Below are 19483 nucleotides of genomic sequence, written 5' to 3'. Positions count from 1 at the left end.
AGGTGGTACAGTCACTGAAGTTTGCAGAAGTTATGGAGAATGATCTGTTGAATGTAGTGGATATTGAGCTGAATAATGAGGACCAGGGGACTCTATCCTTGTCCTGTCCTGGAGGTGAGAGCAGAGGTGCAGGAGATAACTGGGATTATTTCAGGGGATTCTGTTAACAATGATAGAAGGGACGCCATGGTTTAGGAAGAAGAAAAATGTATTTCAGAGGCACCATTTTAGGAATCTTATGAGAGCAAACTTAGCATACACAGGGAGTGGAGAACACAATTGAGTCCTTGCAGGGTGGTACAAAGTAGTTGAGATAGCAATGGGAGTCGATTGGCTTGTCATGGATGTTAATAATTGTTTTATCTCCAACTTTGACCCATTGGTTTGTGGCCTCTTGCACTGTTGTAATGATACCCAGTGCAAGCTTGATGATCAACTCATTTTGAGTCTGGGCACATTGCAAACTTCTGAACTAAATTTTGAGTCCTACAACTTGATTTCATTGTCTGCATTAATCATACCTCTAAAATCTTGGCTTAGCTTCTTCTTTCCCCTCTATTGGCTCTGGAATTGGTGAACATGTTCAGCTCCATTTGCTGGCAAGATTTCATTTTCCGTATTTCTTAACTCCTGCAGTCTTTTGTCGATGGCGTTTTATCTACACTTGTTCTCACTCTATAACTGCTCAATCAATTATTGGCTGTCTTAACCCCTAAGTAACCCTATCAGAGATATTTCCCCCCCCCCCCCTCCCAACCACAACCATCCTTGTAGAGTTAGCTTTTCTCTCCTTCCCAGTTCGGATCAAGGATCTTTGTTCCTCAAGCTTGCATTGGGTATCATTATAACAATAAAAGAGGCCACAAGCCTATCAACACCCATTGCTGTCTCAATTACAATTTGTCCCACCCTGCAAGGACTCAATTCTATTTTCCACTTCCTGTATCTGCATTTTGATCTCATAAGATTCCTAAGCTAGTGCCTTTGACCTGTGCATTTCTCTACACACTGATGCACCCTGACTGAGTATGATTTTTTATTGTTTTTGTTTTAAATTTCTGCAATATCTGATTTTCATTGGTAATTTCATCCTCTCAACTGCAAGAGTGCCATCTGGTGGTTGAGCCAATAATTTCTATGGTAAACATAGAAAACCTACAGTACCATACAGGCCCATCAACCCACAAAGCTGTGCTGAACGTGTCCTTACCATAGAATTACCCAGACTTACCCATAGCCCTCTATTTTTCTAAGGTCCATGTACCTATCCAGGAGTCTCTTAATAGACCTTATTGTATTTGCCTCCACCACTGCTGCCGGCAGCCCATTCCACGCACTCGCCACTCTCTGTGTTAAATAAAAACTTACCACTGACATCTCCTCTGTATCTGCTTCCAAGCACCTTAAAACCATGCCCTCTCATGCAAGCCATTTCAATCCTGGGAAAAAGCCTCTGACGATCCACGTGATCAATACCTCTCATTATCTTGTCCACCTCTTTCAGGTCACCCCTCATCCTCTGTCATTCGAAGGAGAAAAGGTCGAGTTCACTCAACTTATTCTCATAAGGCATACTCCCCAATCGAGGCATCCTTGTAAATCTCCTCTGCACTCTTTCTATGATTTCCACGTCCTTCCTGTAGTGAGGCGACCAGAATTGAGCACAGTACTCCAAGTGGGGTCTAACCAGTGTCCTATATAGTTGCAACATTGCCTCTCGGCTCTTAAACTCAATTGCATGGTTGATTAAGCCAATCCACCATATGCCGCCTTAACCACAGTGTCAATCTGTGCAGCTGCTTTGAATGTTCTATGGACTCAGACCCCAAGATCTCTCTGATCCTCCACACTGCCAAGAGTTTTACCATTAATGCTAAATTCAGACATCATATTTGACCTACCAAAATGAACCATCTCACATTATCTGGGTTGAACTCCATCTGCCACTTCTCAGCCCAGTTTTGCATCCTGTCAATGTCTGTAACATCTGACAGCCCTCCACACTCTCCACAACACCTTCAACCTTTGTGTCATCAGCAAATTTACTAACCCAACCCTCCACTTCCTCATCCAGGTCATTTGTAAAAATCACGAAGAGCAGAGGCCCCAGAACAGATCCCTGAGGCACACCAATGGTCACTGATCTCCATTGAATTGTAGATCAGTTTAATGAGTTAAGTTCAAATTAGTTACTGTATAAAATTAACTTATGTCTTCTATCCATTGCCATATTTCATTTCATTATTGCCCTTAGACTTCAATATTTTTCATAAATGCCAGTGTTTTCAGCTCAAAAATAGGGAGCAGGAATGAGATAAAAGCAGGAACTGAAAGGAGACAGGAACATAGGGTATTACGTTATCCTTTTGCCTCACCGTTACTGCAGAAGTCAGCAGTGGAAAGGGTGAGCAGCTTCAATTTCTCCTACATCAACATCTCGGGGAATTGATCCTCAGCCTGAATCTCTGATGCATCCACAACTAAGGCAATCCAGTGGCTCTCCTACATTAGCAGTTTAAGGAGGTTTGGTATGTCATCAAAGACTCCTGGAAATTTTTATAGATATTTGGTGGAGACGGTTCGGATCGGTTGCATCACATCCTGGTGTGAAGCCTCCAACAGAGGCTGCTGAGAGTTGTAGACTCTGCCCGCTCCATCATGAGCATGCTCCTCCCCACTATCAAGGTCATCTTCAAGAGACAGTGCTTTACGAAGGCAGAGCCATCACTAAGGACCCCTACCTTCCTGGACATGTCCTCTTCTTGTTATTACCATTGGGCAAGTAATACAAGTACCTTAAGACTCACACTTAACAATATTGGAAAGGCATCTTCCCCTCCACTATCAGTTTTCTAAAAGACATATGATAGCTACTTTGTTACGCTTTTTTTTGTATTATTTATTGTGTAATTTATAGTAATTTTTATTTTTGCATTCTATTGCCCCAAATTGATTTAGTGGTTCCATTTAATATCAGAGAATGTATACAAAATACAATCTGAAATTCTTACTTTCTGCAGCCATCCTCGAAACAGAAGAAAAAGCCAAGGAATGAATGATAGAAAAAGGTAAGATCCTCAAAGCCTCCTGCCCCTTCCCACACACAAGCAACAGCAAGCAGAGTCAACCCTCCATTTATTCTAGATAAAGCATGAGCATTCCCACTACCCACCATGCAAGCAACAGCAAAGCCCCAAAGAGAGACCATGGTCTACAGTACATCAAAAAAACTAATTGTTCTTTCCTACTATTCGAAGTCCCTCAGGCTCAGGGAAAGGCAAATATCATTCCTACCACAGTGAGAGGGGAGGCAAACAGTCACAGTTTGAATGTTACAGTCACAGTCTGGAGGGTCACTTTTTATTTTGAGTTCCTCAACTCGAGAATTGGCAGCAAACTCTCACTCAGCATCACAAGAGAGAGAAAGTGATCATCCATGTGCAGAAGTGTCTGACAGCCTCGTTTGCTCTCCTGGTGTACAGCTTCCCCACGATGCTTCAGTTCATCATACTGGTGAGAATTTGTGTCCACGGGGCCACACAAGGCAGCACCCTGAAGATACCTGACTTCAGGCCGCACCTGGACATATTGAAAATGCAGTCAATTGACGAGCTCCCAGAACGGGAACACGCCACTGTGAAGAACTACAGTTTGAGTGCCACTGTAGATCACAGATTCCGACAGACCCCAACTATCTGGAAATGCAAAATGGAGGCATTAGAAGAGGAAGAATTTCACTGGGAGAAGTTGCCCTTTGGCACCTCTTTGATTCTGATATTCATGATATTTGATTCAATGGTAATAAACCTCTGATTTGGATGTGCATCCAAGTGGGAGGAGATTTCTTCAACCCAAAGTTTCTTGTCACTGAATGAGCTAAACAGATTGAACCTGGCAACAGTGGAACTGTTTTTGTATGTTTGAGGTTTAGTTTATCATAACCAATGCAGTCCCCTGATCATGGGGCTTGTTGGCTGCATGTGTACGTCTGATATTCGATGTTTGACTTGTAACTTAATTCTTAGATCTTTCTACAACTGAGTACAGCTACAGCATTGCACCTTGTCTATTCTGGATGTTCTTAGTATTAAATTCTCCCAAATCAGTCAAGCACTTTTACCTACTAAGTACATTCAGCAGAATATCCAATATACAGATAATTTTCCCCAAATTAACACGCTTCTGGGTCTCTGATTAAGGTTGCAAATTAATGTGTACCCATTGACACTAACAACACAGTTACAATGACTAATTTTTGTCAAGGCTTTTTCAATAAACCAAGAGGATAATTACATCAGATTCAAAATTCCCTCTCAAATTATAGAGGACCCAGAAAGAGTAAAGTGAGCTACATGAATGTGGTAAAGGTTACTTTTAATGACTTAAAATTCGAGTTTCTTGTCCTTTACCAAAGTATTTGTGATGTGTATGAGATACAGGAATCAGAATATTTCCTCTGTATAGCTTATTTTTTTCCTTTTAATTTTACATGTAATAGCAAAGTGCAAGGTAAAGTTTGCATTAGTGACATCACTTACAAATTTAACGAATGAATATATCAAGTTGAATATTAGGTGCTTAAATATCTCCAGTTGAAATTAAACAAATTAAAAGCTCAACAGGGCAGGCAACATTTCTGGAAGGGGTCAGAGAGGGTGAGTATTTCAGGTTAAATACTCTTTTGCAGTTCCAAAGTAGTTGCAATTTTATGTTTTGTTTAATCATGTCCAGTATTTGCAATTTTATGAATTTTTTCAAAAGATTCAAGAATTTAATAATTATCAATCAAGGTACCATTAAATTTAACACCTATTTGCATGAATTGAATTTACAAAATAGTTTATTGAAAAAAAGACCTTGATCAACTTTTTGCAGTGGCTACAGTACATAGTCTAGAAGTTGTGTAAAAGTGATTTCTATGCCAGTGCAATATCTGATTTAATCCTACCATAGTCTTCCTATGGCATCTGTTACATTGATTCACTTCTTCCATAAAAGCTTAATGGTCTTTAATAAGTGACAATTTTTCAGCAGGTTTGTGATTATGTCCACTTGTCAGTTGGGTTCTGTATTCAATTTCTTTACAATCATTTTGAAGGAAGAATTTTGTTTTAAATCATTGCTCCAGTACTTCCCTAAAAACACCATTCTTTTAAATAACATGTTAGATTTGTTGCCTGGATATTTGTTAACTATCCCATCGTTGATATTAATGTGTAGGTGGGGAGAAAAGAGGGCTGGAAAGCAAATTCACCAAAAAATATTTAACATTCTTGATCATTATTCTGTTTGAAAAGAACAATAGGAACAATAGGAGGGTTGAATTTAGAATTGGTTCATACCTGTGACAAAGCTAAATTCAAGCCATCAATTCAAACAGACTTAGTAACCAATCCAAAATCATATGGATGTCAAATCTGGAAATAGTTGAGTATGAAAATGATTATTGCTTAAATGGCATTTTGCTATGTCTTATTACAGGTATCATTGGGAAGAAAATTACATTCTTCCATAACAGAAATTGCTTTTAATAATTTCAGTATTGATATTTAATGGATTTGACTATAATAACATGAAAAGAGATTTAAATATGAAATAATCTACATAATTTCCAAGACATTCAATGCAAAACACAAAACCAGATAGAAAGCCCATAAATGTTGTAGGTTTTCATACTAGTACTAGTAGGGTAGCATATTTTTTAAGTTGGTACATAGACTCTAATTCAGTATTTCTATACCCCAATGGACCAGTTCACAGATTGATGTTTACAATATTCTGTACCAAGGCAATGAATTTATCAAAATGAATATATGTATCAAAATCTCAGCAGCATTGTAATCCACTTGTTGATGCACACAAAATTTACAGTAGGCAAATGTAATTAGTATCATTAACTCTTCCCATTTGACATTCTCTTTTAATTTTGCATTCCAGGTTAGATAACAGAAAAAGTTAGTACATTTTTCTTTGAAAAATAATGAAAGAAAACTTCAGAGGCTGGTAATCTGAACTAAACATAAAAGGCTGAAGGTATTTGGCAGGTCAGGTCACACCTGTGGAGAAAAAGAGTTTAAATAACGTTTTGGGTTGGTGACCTTTTCTTCCCCTTTTGATATTTGGGCAGTTTTTATAAATGCAGACATTTAGCTGCCATTGACAAAATTAGAATACTAAAGCATATAGTTGGTAGAAATATTGGAAGAGGATATTTGTTTGATCATTTTGTCTACCTTTTGCAGAACATAAAATGGTAAAAATTTTAAATACAGATAGTGCTGTTGCAATTGCAACAGGAAACTAGTTTTCCATTTTCTTTGGATAGAAATTGTTTAATTGGATATGATTCTCTGTTGTATAACATATTGACTTCAACAATAAAGATTACAATAATATGTTGCACCAAAGATTTAATTACAATTTTTAGTAAAAGGCATAAACTATTTAAACAGTGATTAACACTCATGCCAGAACATGTTTTAAAGTTATGGAACAGCAATCAACAAGGTGGGCAGTAGAAAAATTAACACTTTAAATTATTTTATCAGTAAAGGCTAATAAATGAGCACAGAAACAAATATCTCTTTATTATATTGCTTTATTTGCAATGATCTTCTTCCCACCAGTGAAGTAAAGCACTTCAGTACAATAAACATGATAATAGAACTGTTAGTGAACAAACTTAAGTTTTGCATCTCCCCCAAAAAGTTGTAATTCATGGGAAAAAAAAACAGTTCAAAGCAGAATTTATATGCATATCCAGCTGTGATTCCATTTCTGCTACTGGGCAAATGTTTCTTCATTTCCATTGGGAGTAGTATTTTTGTGAAGGTGATAAACAAAATTTTAATAATTGCCTGTTGGAGAGCACGTAAAATCAGCTACATAGGATATGTAGAGTAACACACACAAAATGCTGGAGGAATTCAGCAAGTCAGGAAGAAAGAGTTGATGTTTGGGCTGAGACCCTTCATTGTAATGAAAGGGGAATCTCCCTGGCTGATTTTGGACATGAGAGGCTAGCCGCTAGCCTCTGAGGTGAGATTGAGTTGCCTGGATTATATTTGCTAGAATTCAGAAGAATGAGAGGGGATCTTATTGAAACATAAAATTATGGAAGGGCTATAACCATATAACAATTACAGCACGGAAACAGGCCATCTCAGCCCTTCTAGTCCATGCCAATCACTTACTCTCACCTAGTCCCACTGACCCACACTCAGCCCATAACCCTCCATTCCTTTCCTGTCCATATACCTATCCAATTTTACGTTAAATGTCAATATCAAACCCGCCTCTACAACTTCTACTAGAAGCTCATTCCACACAGCTACCACTCTCTGAGTAAAGAAATTACCCTTCATGTTACCCTTAAACTTTAGCCCCCTAACTCTCAACTCATGTCCTCTTGTTTGAATCTCCCCTACTCTCAATGGAAAAAGCCTATCCACGTCAACTCTATCTATCACCCTCATAATTTTAAATACCTCTATCAAGTCCCCCCTCAACCTATGCTCCAAAGAATAAAGACCTAGCTTGTTCAATCTTTCCCTGTAACTTAGGTGCTGAAACCCAGGTAACATTCTAGTAAATCTTCTCTATACTGTCTCTATTTTGTTGACATCTTTCCTATAATTCGGTGACCAGAACTGTACACAATACTCCAAATTTGGCTTTATCAATGCCTTGTACAATTTTAACATTACATCCCAACTCTTATACTCAATGCTCTGATTTAGAAAGGCCAGCATACCAAAAGCTTTCTTCACCACCCTATCCACATGAGAGTCCATCTTCAGGGAACTAAGCACCATTATTCCTAGATCACTCTGTTCTACTGCATTCTTCAATGCCCTACCATTTACCATGTATGTGCTATTTGGATTATTCCTACCAAAATGTAGCACCTCACACTTATCAGCTTTAAACTCCATCTGCCATCGTTCAGCCTACTCTTCTAACTGGCCTAAATCTCTCTGCAAGCTTTGAAAACCTACTTTATTATCCACAACGCAACCTACCTATCTGCATACTTACTAATCCAATTTACCACCCCATCATCCAGATCATTAATGTATATGACAAACAACATTGGACCCAGTACAGATCCCTGAGGCACACCACTAGTCACCGGCCTCCAACCTGACAAACAGTTATCTACCACTACTCTCTGGCATCTCCCATCCAGCCACCATTAATCCATTTTACTACTTCAACATTAACACCTAACGACTGAACCTTCCTAACTAATCTTCCATGCGGAACCTTGCCAAATGCCTTACTGAAGTCCATATGGACAACATCCACTGCTTTACCCTCGTCAACTTTCCTCATAACCTCTTCAAAAAATTCATTAAGATTTGTCAAACATGACCTTCCATGCACAAATCCATGTTGACTGTTCCTAATCGGACCATGTCTATACAGATAATTATATATACTATCTCTAAGAATACTTTTCATTAATTACCCACCACTGACGTCAAACTGACAGGCCTGTAATTGCTAGGTTTACTCTTAGAACCCTTTTTAAACAATGGAACCACATGAGCAATTCGCCAATCCTCCGGCTCCATCCCCTTTTCTAATGACATTTGAAATATTTCTGTCAGAGCCCCTGCTATTTCCACACTAACTTCCCTCAAGGTCCGAGGGAATATCCTGTCAGGACCTGGAGATTTATCCACTTTTCTATTCCTTAAAAGCGCCAGTACTTCCTCCTCTTTAATCGACATAGCTTCCATAATTTCCCTACTGGTTTCCCTTACCTTACACAATTCAGTATCCTTCTCCTCAGTGAATACTGAAGAAAAGAAATTGTTCAAAATCTCCCCCATCTCTTTTGGCTCCACACATAGCAGTCCACTCTGATTCTCTAAGGGACCAATTTTATCCCTCACTATCATTTTGCTATTAATATAACTGTAGAAACCCTTTGTATTTATTTTCACCTTACTTGCCAAAGCAACCTCATATCTTCTTTTTGCTTTTCTAATTTCTTTCTTAAGATTCTTCTTACATTCTTTATATTCCTCGAGCACCTCATTTACTCCATGCTGCCTATACTTATTGTAAATATCTCTCTTTTTCCTAACTAAGTTTCCAATATCCCTTGAACACCATGGCTCTCTCAAACTTCTAACCTTTCCTTTCAACCTATCAGGAACATAAAGATTCTGTACCCTCAAAATTTCACCTTTAAATGACCTCCATTTCTCTATTACATCCTTCCCATAAAACAAATCGTCCCAATCCATTCCTTCCAAATCCCTTTGCATCTCCTCTAAGTTAGCCTTTCTCCAATCAAAAATTTCAACCCTGGATCCAGTCCTATCCTTCTCCATAATTATATTGAAACTAATGGCATTGTGATCACTGGACCCGAAGTGCTCCCCAACACATACCTTCGTCACCCGACCTATTTCATTCCCTAACAGAAGATCCAACACTGCCCCTTCTCTAGTCAGTACCTCTATGTATTGCTGCAAAAAACTATCCTGCACACACTTCACAAACTCCAAACCGTCCATCCCTTTTACAGTATGGGCTTCCCAGTCTATGCATAGAAAATTAAAATCTCCCACAATCACAACCCTGTGCTTACTACAAATACCTGCTATCTCCTTGCAAATTTGCTCCTCCAATTCTCTCTCCCCATTAGGTGGTCTATAATACACCCCTATAAGTGTTACTACTCCTTTCCCATTCCTCAATTTCACCCAAATAGTCTCCCTAGATGAACCCTTTAATCTATCCTGCCAGAGCACCACTGTAATATTTTCTCTGACAAGCAAAGCAACACCTCCCCTTTTTGTCCCTCCGATTCTATCACACCTGAAGCAACAAAATCCAGGAATATTTAGTTGCCAATCACACCCCTGCTGCAACCATGTTTCACTAATAGCTACAACAACACATTTCCAGGTATCAATCCATGCTCTAAGCTCAGCCAGCTTTCTTACAATGCTCCTAGCATTAAAATAAATGCACTTAGGAAATTCTCCACCTCTTCCTCTCTGTTTATCTCTAACAGTACAAAGAACTTTACTGTTTTCTGTTTCTTCCTTCTCCCATACATCTGTTCCTACACTTTGGTTCCCCTCCCCCCTCATATCTAGTTTAAATCCCCTGGAACCTCTCTAGCAAACCTACCTACAAGAATATTTGTCCCCCGCTAGTTCAGATGTAAATTGTCCCACCAGAATAGGTCCCACCCCTGGAAAACTGCCTAATTATCTATAAATCTGAAGCGCTCCCTCCTGAACCATGTCTTCAGCCACGTGTTGATCTGCACTATCTTACTATTTCTAAACCCACCTGCATATGGCACTGGTAGCAATCCTGAGATTGCTATCCTTGAGGTCCTGTCCTTTAACTTGGCACATGGCTCCCTAAACTCACCTTTCAGGACCTCCTCACTCTTTCTACCCATGTCATTGGCCCCTACATGGACCACGACATCTGGCTAGATATGATAGAGGCAGGAAAGTTGTTTCAACTAGAACCAGGAGACATAGCCTCAAGGTTTGGAAGGATAGACTGAAGATGAGAAGAAACTGCTTTTCCCAGAAATTAATGAATCTCTGAAATTCTCTACCCAGGGCAATGGTAGAGACTACTTAATTACACATATTTAAGATACAGTTAGATTTTTTTTGCATAGCAGGGGAATTAAGGTTAATGGGGAAAAGACAACTTGGGGGAGCAGAGCCCACAGCCAGATCAGCCATGATTTTATTAAAAAGAAGAGCAAGCTCAATGGTCACAAATGAGTCTTAGAGTTAATATAAAGTAGAAAAAAATGAAGTTATTCTTTTTAGTACACAAATAGAAAAGCAGAATAATCTTTGAAGCAGTGAGATATAGAAAATGTTGAAGTTCAAAGGGGTCTAATAAGTCCAAGAAAATAATTGATATGTTGGATTATGAGGATTGAGGTAGGTAAATCAATCCAGACTATTTACAATTTATGTATCCTTGCTTAAAGCTGGATATATTTGCCACAGAGAGAGTGCAGTGAGGACTTGTCTGTACTAAGACCAGCCAATGTTACCATGTGAGGAAACAAAGAGTGTCTGTTGAGTTTAGAAGAGTGAGGAGAGATCTTGCTAGTCTCCACAAAAGTCACAACTATTCTAGTCTCAGAATAAGGAGTAGGTCATTTAGAACTGAGCTGAAAGAGAAATTCCTTTACACAAACAATTGAGGTTCTTTGGAATTCTTTCCAGAGGGCAGGGAAAAGGAAGAGTGGTGTATGGGTCTGGAAGCTCCATCATTCACGTCATTGAAAACAGTGAATGGATTTCTGGAGTTTGTGAGAAGGAAAGACATGGAGGCAATACAGAAAAATAGCACTGAAGTAGAAAATGTGCGATGACCAATTGACATATATGACAACAAGGTTTCACTCACAAAGGAGCTCAGTGATTGCTTTATGCTTGCTTTGGCAAAGCACGAACACATCTTTTCCACAACCCCTGAGGACTCAGTAATTTCATTCTCTGAGGCCAAGGTGAGAGCGTCCTTCAGGAGGGTGAACCCACAGAACGCACCAGGCCAAGTACTGAAACCCTGTGCTAATCAACTGGTTGATTGATTCATTGATATTTTTAACTTCTCATTTTGGCAGACTGAAGTACCCATCTGCTCAATCAAATTCTTACAGTGAGACCTTCATCATTGTTAAAATTCTTTTATTCTAGGTTTAGTCAAAGTCAATCCTACGACCATTGCGAATGCAGTGTTCTGCATCAAGAAGCACAGGAGATGTATCCGTTTGTGTTACCCAGAGAAATCGGTGGAAGCAGAACACTGCATTTGCAATGCCCATAGGACTATGCCAATAGCTTTTGCAACCGCCTGGTAAAGGAAGCCATTGAAATAAAACTAGAGGAAAAGAAGTTTAACAAAGATGAAGGTCTCACTCTAAATAAGAATGAATTCGATTGGAAACAAGGTGGGAAAGTAGAAACCTGATTAGATGAGGACTAACCAATCGGGGTGACAGACTACGGGGGTATAAATACCATCAGCCTAGAGAGACCCAAGCATCATCCCTGAAGGAGATGGCAGAGCTTGTCATCAAAACATTGGTTATACTCAGTACCTGTACCTGGCTGGAAGCCCGAGAAGAGTTTATTCAGAAGGAATAGTTTCACTCACTCCAACACTGGACTGATTCCACAACCAATTCTCACTTTCAAAGACCCAACAACTTGTGTTCTCAATACTTACTTCAGAATCAGGTTTGATATTGCTGGCGCATGTCGTGAAGTCTGTTGTTTTGCAGTGGCAGCTTATTGCAATGCATTTGGTAATGATATATCAAATATAAATGACAATAAGAAATGTACTATATATAAATTAAATTAATTAAGTAGTGCAAAAAGAGAGCAAAAAAAAGGAAAAAATATTAGTGAGGTTCTGTACATGGGTTTATTGATAATTCAGAAATCTGATGGCAGAAGAACCTGTTTCTGAAACACTGAGTGTGTGTACCGCTGGTACCATCTCCCCGATGGTAGCAATGAGAAGAGAGCACGTCCTGGGTGTTTGGGTGCTCCTTAATGATAAATGTCGCCTTTTGAAAGTGTCTTTGATGCTGGGGAGGAGTGTCTATAATAGAGCTGTTGAATTTACAACTTTCTGCAGCTTTTTCTGATCCTATGCAGTGGTCTCTCCATATCAGATGGTGATACAACAAGTTAGAATGTTCTCTACATTTCATCTGTCGAAATTTGTGAGAGTCTTTGGTGACATACCAAGTCTCCTCAAACTCCCAATGAAATATAGCCATTGACATGTCTTCTTTGTAATTGTATCAATATGTTGTGTCCAGGATAGATCTTCAGGGATATTGTCACCCAGGAACTAGAAACTGCTCACCCTTTCCACTGCTGATCTCTCAATGAAGACTGATGTGTGTTTCCTTAACTTCACTTTCCTGAGGTCCACAATCAATTCCATGGTCTTACTGACATTGACTGTAAAGTTGTTGTGACACCTCTCAACCAGCTGATTTATCTCGCTTCTGCATGCCTGCTCATCACCATCTGAAATTCTGCCAACAATAGTTGTCTCATTGGCAAATTTATAAATGGTGTTTGAGCTGTGCGTAACCACACAAAATGTTGGCGTAGAGAGAGTAAAGCAGTGGGCTAAGCACACATCCTTGAGGTGTCCCTATGCTGATTGTTAGTGAGGTGGAGATGTTATTTCTGATCCTCACCGTATGTATTCTCTCAATGAGGAAGTCAAGGAGAAGGAGAGAAGGAGAGTTAGAGTAGCTAGAGAGGAGTTAGAGAAGGAGATGCAGAAGCCCAGGTTTAGGAGCTTGTTTATTATCTATTTTTTTCTTTTTTTGTATTTGCACAATCTGTTGTCTTTTGCACATTGGCTGCTTGTCCATCTTTGTTGTATACAGTTTTGTAATGATTCCATTGTGTTTCTTTGTACTTACTATGAATGCCTACAAGAAAATGAATCTCAGGGTAGTGTTTGGTGACATTTATGTACTTTGATAATTATTTTGTATTTTTGATGATCTTAATGACAGGTGCAGCCAGCTCAAAGAGTCAATTGGTCTACTCCTATTCCGGCTCTCATTCTTTTTTTTTAATACCAATTGCTAAAAAAGTAGTTGGACTTATTCAATTATTCTAAATCAGCAAGCAACCTTGATGCAATTGTTTACTTCCTAAATGTAAAAAATTCTTGAGATACCTAGTAACCTCTGATACATTATCAACAATGTCAAAGTGAAACTAATAAAATATAAACAAAAATAAAAGCAGGTTTCCATATTGGAAAATAGTCAGCTATGACGCTGTGTATGTTGTAAGAATAAACTATTTCACAAACTGATCTATCCATCTTGTTTTCTCCAAATATTTCACTCATCTTTTTAATTAAACCAGTTTTAAAGGGAAATGTCAAAACAGTAAGGTAGCATCAGTGTAATATGTGTGCTTATTTCCATATGGAATACAATACCTAGAAAGGGATATATTTGTGATAGTGGGAATGCAAAGAAAATTCTCTCTACAGGCAGTTTTGCCACTTGAGGAGAGAGTGAGTTATCACTTGTATATTCTGAGCAAAGATAATGGGCAAACATTAGTTTTTGATGTATTTAAAATATTAAGGAAATTCTTGGTGAGATTTCAGATCCAACTTTGATTTGATTCCCTAACACTTAATGGGCATGGCACTTACAGAGACTTTCCAATGGAGAGCAGAATTCAGAATCAGATTCCAATTTATTATCACTGATGTATATAATGAAATGTGCTGTTTTGTGGTAGCAGTGCAGTTAAAAATTACTGTAAGCTACAAAAATAAATCAATAGAGCAAAAGATGAATAACAAGGTATTGTTCATAGTCCCTTCAGAAATCTGATGAAGGGGGAAGAAGCAATGGGTCTTCAGGTTCCTGTACTTACTCCCTGAAGGAAATAAAACAAAGAGGGAATGTCCAGGATGGTAAGGGTCTTTAATGATTATGTTGACCTTTTGAGGCACCTGCTCTTGAAGATGTCCTCGATGGTAGTGGGAATTGTGCCCATGATGAAACAGACTGAGTTGCGTCCTCTTGCGATCCTGTTTCTTGGAAGGTCCATATTTGCAAGAGACTTTGGTGACACATAACAACCTCTTCAAATGCCTAGTGAATAAGAACCTCTGCCAATCCTTATTTATTTATTTATATTAAGTGCAATGGTGAACAATAGCCAGATCAGAAATGCAAGTCAAGTTCAACTAGTTCCTAAAGAGAACTCTGATAGGCCAATCAGATGGTTCACTGCTGCTCAGCGATAGAACATAAAAAAGCCATATGTACAATTAAGAAACATTTAAAAATACTAGAAATACTGGAGTCATGATGAAGTCTGCTGGAGAGAGACATTTATACACACGCTGTTCTCCATAATTCAGAGAGATTGAAGGATAAGGTTGCAGGGTGACAAAACATGACAGGAGCACTTGGAACTATAAACTAATCTCTACCGGGAGAAAACAGCACCTGTTCTTTCCGCACTGTTCTCCAGCAGCTTAAGGACTAAGTCCAGCCATAACATAACTCACAAGTGCTTTTGAAAGTCAGGTATTAACCCTACCTACCAACAACCAAGCATTGCCATCCTGGTCCCCTCATGATAGCTTATGAAGAAGCTTGTTACTTCCCTCCCAGAGATGATCGATGTTATTCATGATTATGTCAATGTGTTGGTTGCAGGAAAGATCCTATGAGATGTTGTCACTCAGGAACTTGAAGCTGCTCATCCTTGAACTGCTGACCCCTCAGTGAGGACTGGTATGTGTTCTCCGTTGTCTTCCCCTTCTGAAAGCCCACAATTAACTCCTTGATACTCTCAACTCTGGCTGAGCATAACTGAGTAAAAATTAAAAGGCGACTGAATCACTGTTTTTCTCCCTGATTAGAACCATCTCCATCTGTCACTCAAACCTCTCCTGTTTCTTTCTTTCACAGGCCATTTTCTTTATTTTCACTGCTCATTCCCCATTTCTCTGGAACTCAAAATGATGTACCTGCAACTTTTTCCATATAGGTACTTGATCTAAAACACTTAATTTTCTTTCTGTGTATACAGAAGCTGCTTGACCTGTGGAGTATTTTCAGCATTTTTTATTTTATATTAGAGCAGAGTAAAACTCCCATACTGGGTGGATCCCTGGTAATTTCTGGTGGATAAATAACCAAGATGATGTTCGCTAACAAATCAGATTCATTTTGTGTTATGGTTAAAAGAATGCTCCTGTTTAAGCAATGTTTTGAAAACCATTAAAGAGTTGGGCTGCTATTTCTCTCTTAAATCACAATGTTCAAAGAACAAATGAAAGATTGAAAACCTCTGCAAGTGATCTTAAAGTTTTGAGAGTGTGTTACAACAGTCTATATCTTTACCTTGCCTATTGATTTCAATTTAAATTATTGTTGTCTGTCTGGTTGAAAGGATAACAAAGACAACAAATCCATACTTCTCAGACAAGGGGTTTCAAAGAATCTGAATCAATATCATTAGTGTTTATATTGAAGTTTCCTTTAAGAGAACAAATTTGGCTTCAGCTGTTGATATTCTGAGATCCATCTTCTGCACATATTGGTTTATAACCCAAATTAACCTTTCTGAATTGCTGTTGAAATCAATAGAACAAAAACAGCTAAAAACAGACTGATTTTGAACTAGCTGACTATATTTAGTGAAGTTGCAGTGTTCTCCGTTTAATCAAACCATCATTCAAGAATATCCAATCAGTCAACTGAAAAGTATTGTTTTATCCTGTTGCATCAAAGAAAGCAAGTATAAATGCATTATATATCTATTCAGCAGTTGTGTACTTTGTTAAACACTGTCTTTTGGGGAAAAAAGCTTTCACTTGGGATATTACAAAAATACATGAGTCTTTCAGGCTGATCCAATTCATTTTATTCATTTCTGATGTGCTCCAACATTTGTGAGAAAAAGTATTGCCTTTCCTTCAGTTTTGATTATTGATTTTAGTTCTGGCTGATTTCAAATAAGAACCACGTTTAATGCTGACTTTTTCTAGATTGGCTCAAACTTTTTTATACCAGCTTGCTTCTGTAGCCTTGTTCTAGCAGATGACAGTTGCAGCAAAAAGATAGATACTATGTCTTTGTTAACTTCCACTGAGCTATAGATTTGAAGAGTGGCATTTGTTTAGTAGTCAGTATTGTCTATTCAGGCCTCCAAACATCTTAATTTACTGTTTGGTTGGGTAAGTTTTGTTGTTCTACTTCTATTCAACTAAGATTCCATGGATCAAGATGCATAGATAAAGCTAACTTTGCAGTCAAAGTTCCAATCCATTGGAGCCTGACTCAGTTATCCTTTGTCTCAAGTACAATAATTGTGTGTTGCATCATTGACTTTTGACATGATTGAGCTGTAAAGTTGGTCATCTCTATTTGTCTGATGGCAGACATGATGCACCATCAATAACTCTAGGAGACTGGAAGTGAATGATAGGCTTTTATTAACAGAGAAAAAGGGACCTCGACCATGTCGAGACTGAGGGAGGAGCAATGCCCCCAATCGCCTTTATACAAGGGTCTGAGGGAGGAGCCACAGGAGCAGTCAGCGGGGGGGGGGGGGTGCGTGTCCAGACAGGTATACATAGTTTACCACAAGACAGGGGGGTTCACATACCATTTAAAGAAGCTCTTTTACATCTAGAGATTCACTGGAGAAAGTCTTTGAAAACTGGGAATATCTGCTTTCAAAAATAACATAAATTAGGATCAGGAATGGACCACATAGTTTCTCAACTCTGTTCCAGCATTTAATTAGATAATTGCAAACTGAACTCTGCATTTCCAAGCTACGCACACAAAATGCTGGAGGAACTTAGCAGGCCCAAAACGATGACTGTTTACACTTTACCATAGATTCTATCTGGCCTGCTGAGTTCCACCAGCATGTTGTGTGTGTGTGGTTTGTCTTGAATTAATTAGCTGCTACCCCTAATTCACAACTTTTTAAGATCTTTGCTTTTCTGTAGCAAACTTTTCCATTTTAAATAAATTATTTCAAAATTATGGGAGGATTTACATGAACATTGATATTCCATAACTTAAAATACTTTTCTATGTTAAAAAGGGGAAAAAGCAAACAAGAAAAAGCACTTAATGGTGTAAATTATGACATGTTTGGCCCCAGTGGCCTAATGGATAAGGCACTGGCCTCCTAAGCCAGGGATTGTGGGTTCGAGTCCCATCTGGGTTGATGAATTTTTATAAATGCAGCTTTTCTTTGTCCTGAGTTCCTTTGATGTGAGTCTAAGCACATCAGTAAGCATTATTGATGCCAATTAAGATAATCTATATTCTGAAATTTCGACTGTGCTCTTTTCCATAGATTCTGCCTGGCCTGCTGAGTTTCTCCAGCATTTTGTGCGTCTTGTTTGGGTTTCCAGCATCTGCAAGTTCTCTCTGTCAGCATTTCCATCTACTCATGGTAACTCCGCACTTCCAGTCCCACCACCGCCCCCCCACCCCACTTACCAGTTAAGAACCTTTCTACCTTTTCCTTAAAGTTATTCAGAAAGATTCTGTTTCCATCTGTTTTTGAGGAGGAGGGTTGCAAACACCCATGCTACTCTGGGATGGGGGAGAAACAAATAACATTTTCACTCTATTTTAAACGATGACACAGAAACATAGAAAATATGTGCAATAGTAGGCCATTCGGCCCTTTGAGCCTGCACCGCCATTCAGTATGATCATGGCTGATCATCCAACTCAGAACCCTGTACCTGCTTTCTCTCCAGAACTCTGATTTTAACATCGTCAGGATTGTCTGCAATTACCTGGAGAGACAGAACTAAATGAGACAGCCATGGTCTGTCGAAGATCTGTTCTCCAAGAACAAGCTACTGGCTGATTTTCTTCTAAAACTGCATGACAGTGTACCTAAGAGAATTGATGCAGTTTTAAAAGCAAAGGGTGATCATAGCAGATAATGATTTGGTTTCATTTTTTATTGTTTACTGCTCTTTGCAGTAGTTTTTGATATTTAGAAACTTCTCATTTCTTTATTTTTGAAAGTATCTTCGCTTACAGTCATAGAAAATACAGCACAGAAACCAGCCTCCTGGCCCATCCAATCCATGCTGAGACAATTTGAAGCGCCTACTTGCATTGACAATAGGTCTCCATACCCACCATCCATATAACTATTGAAGCATCTCTTCAATGTCAAAATTGAGCTTGCATGTACCACTTGTGTTGGCAGCTCATTCCACGCACACTGTCATGACCCTCTGAGTAAAGATGTTTTCCCTCATGTTCCCCTTAAACTTTTCACCTTTCACCCTTAACCCATGACCTATGGTTGTAGTCTCACCCAACAGTGGAAAAAGCCTGCTTGCATTTACCCTATCTATACCCCTCATAATTTTGTATATCTCTATCAAACTTCCTCTCAATCTTCTACATTCCAAGGAATAAATTCCTAACATTCAATCTTTCCTTATAACTCAGGTTGTCCAGACCTGGCAACATCTTTGTAAATTTTCCTTGTCCTCTGTCAATCTTGTTTACATGTTTCCTGTAGGGAAACTGCACACAATACTCCAAAGTAAGCCTCAACAATGTCTTATATGACCTCAGCATAATATCTCACCTCCTGTATTCAATACTATGATTTTGGCTAATGTGCCAAAAGCCTTCTTTATGACCTTATCTACCTGTGATGCCACCTTCAATGTATTATTGATCTGTATTCCCAGATTCCCTTGTTCTACCACACTCTTTTGTGCCCTACTGTTCACTGGGTATGTCCTACCCTGATTGGACTTAGAGAAGTGCAATACCTTGCACTTGCTTGCATTAAATTCCATTTGCCATTTTTCAGTCCATTTTTCCATCTGGTCCAGATCCTGCAAGACATGATGGCCTTCCTTGCTTTCCACTACACCCCCAATCTCGGTGTAATCTGCA

At 38.8% G+C, this 19483-nt stretch overlaps 1 non-coding gene across 1 annotated transcript; it reads left to right on the top strand.

Annotated features, from left to right (window-relative positions):
• Window positions 1–17694: 17694 nt before the first annotated feature.
• Window positions 17695–17768, top strand: trnar-ccu (transfer RNA arginine (anticodon CCU)). The gene has a single exon. It is a non-coding gene; the product is annotated as a tRNA-Arg (tRNA).
• Window positions 17769–19483: the final 1715 nt, after the last annotated feature.

The sequence above is a fragment of the Hypanus sabinus genome, chromosome 17 (assembly GCF_030144855.1).
Source record: "Hypanus sabinus isolate sHypSab1 chromosome 17, sHypSab1.hap1, whole genome shotgun sequence".
Classification (NCBI taxonomy): Eukaryota; Metazoa; Chordata; class Chondrichthyes; order Myliobatiformes; family Dasyatidae; genus Hypanus; species Hypanus sabinus.
Note: the sequence above shows the minus strand (reverse complement) of the source record. Positions and strands in the feature narration are given on the sequence as shown.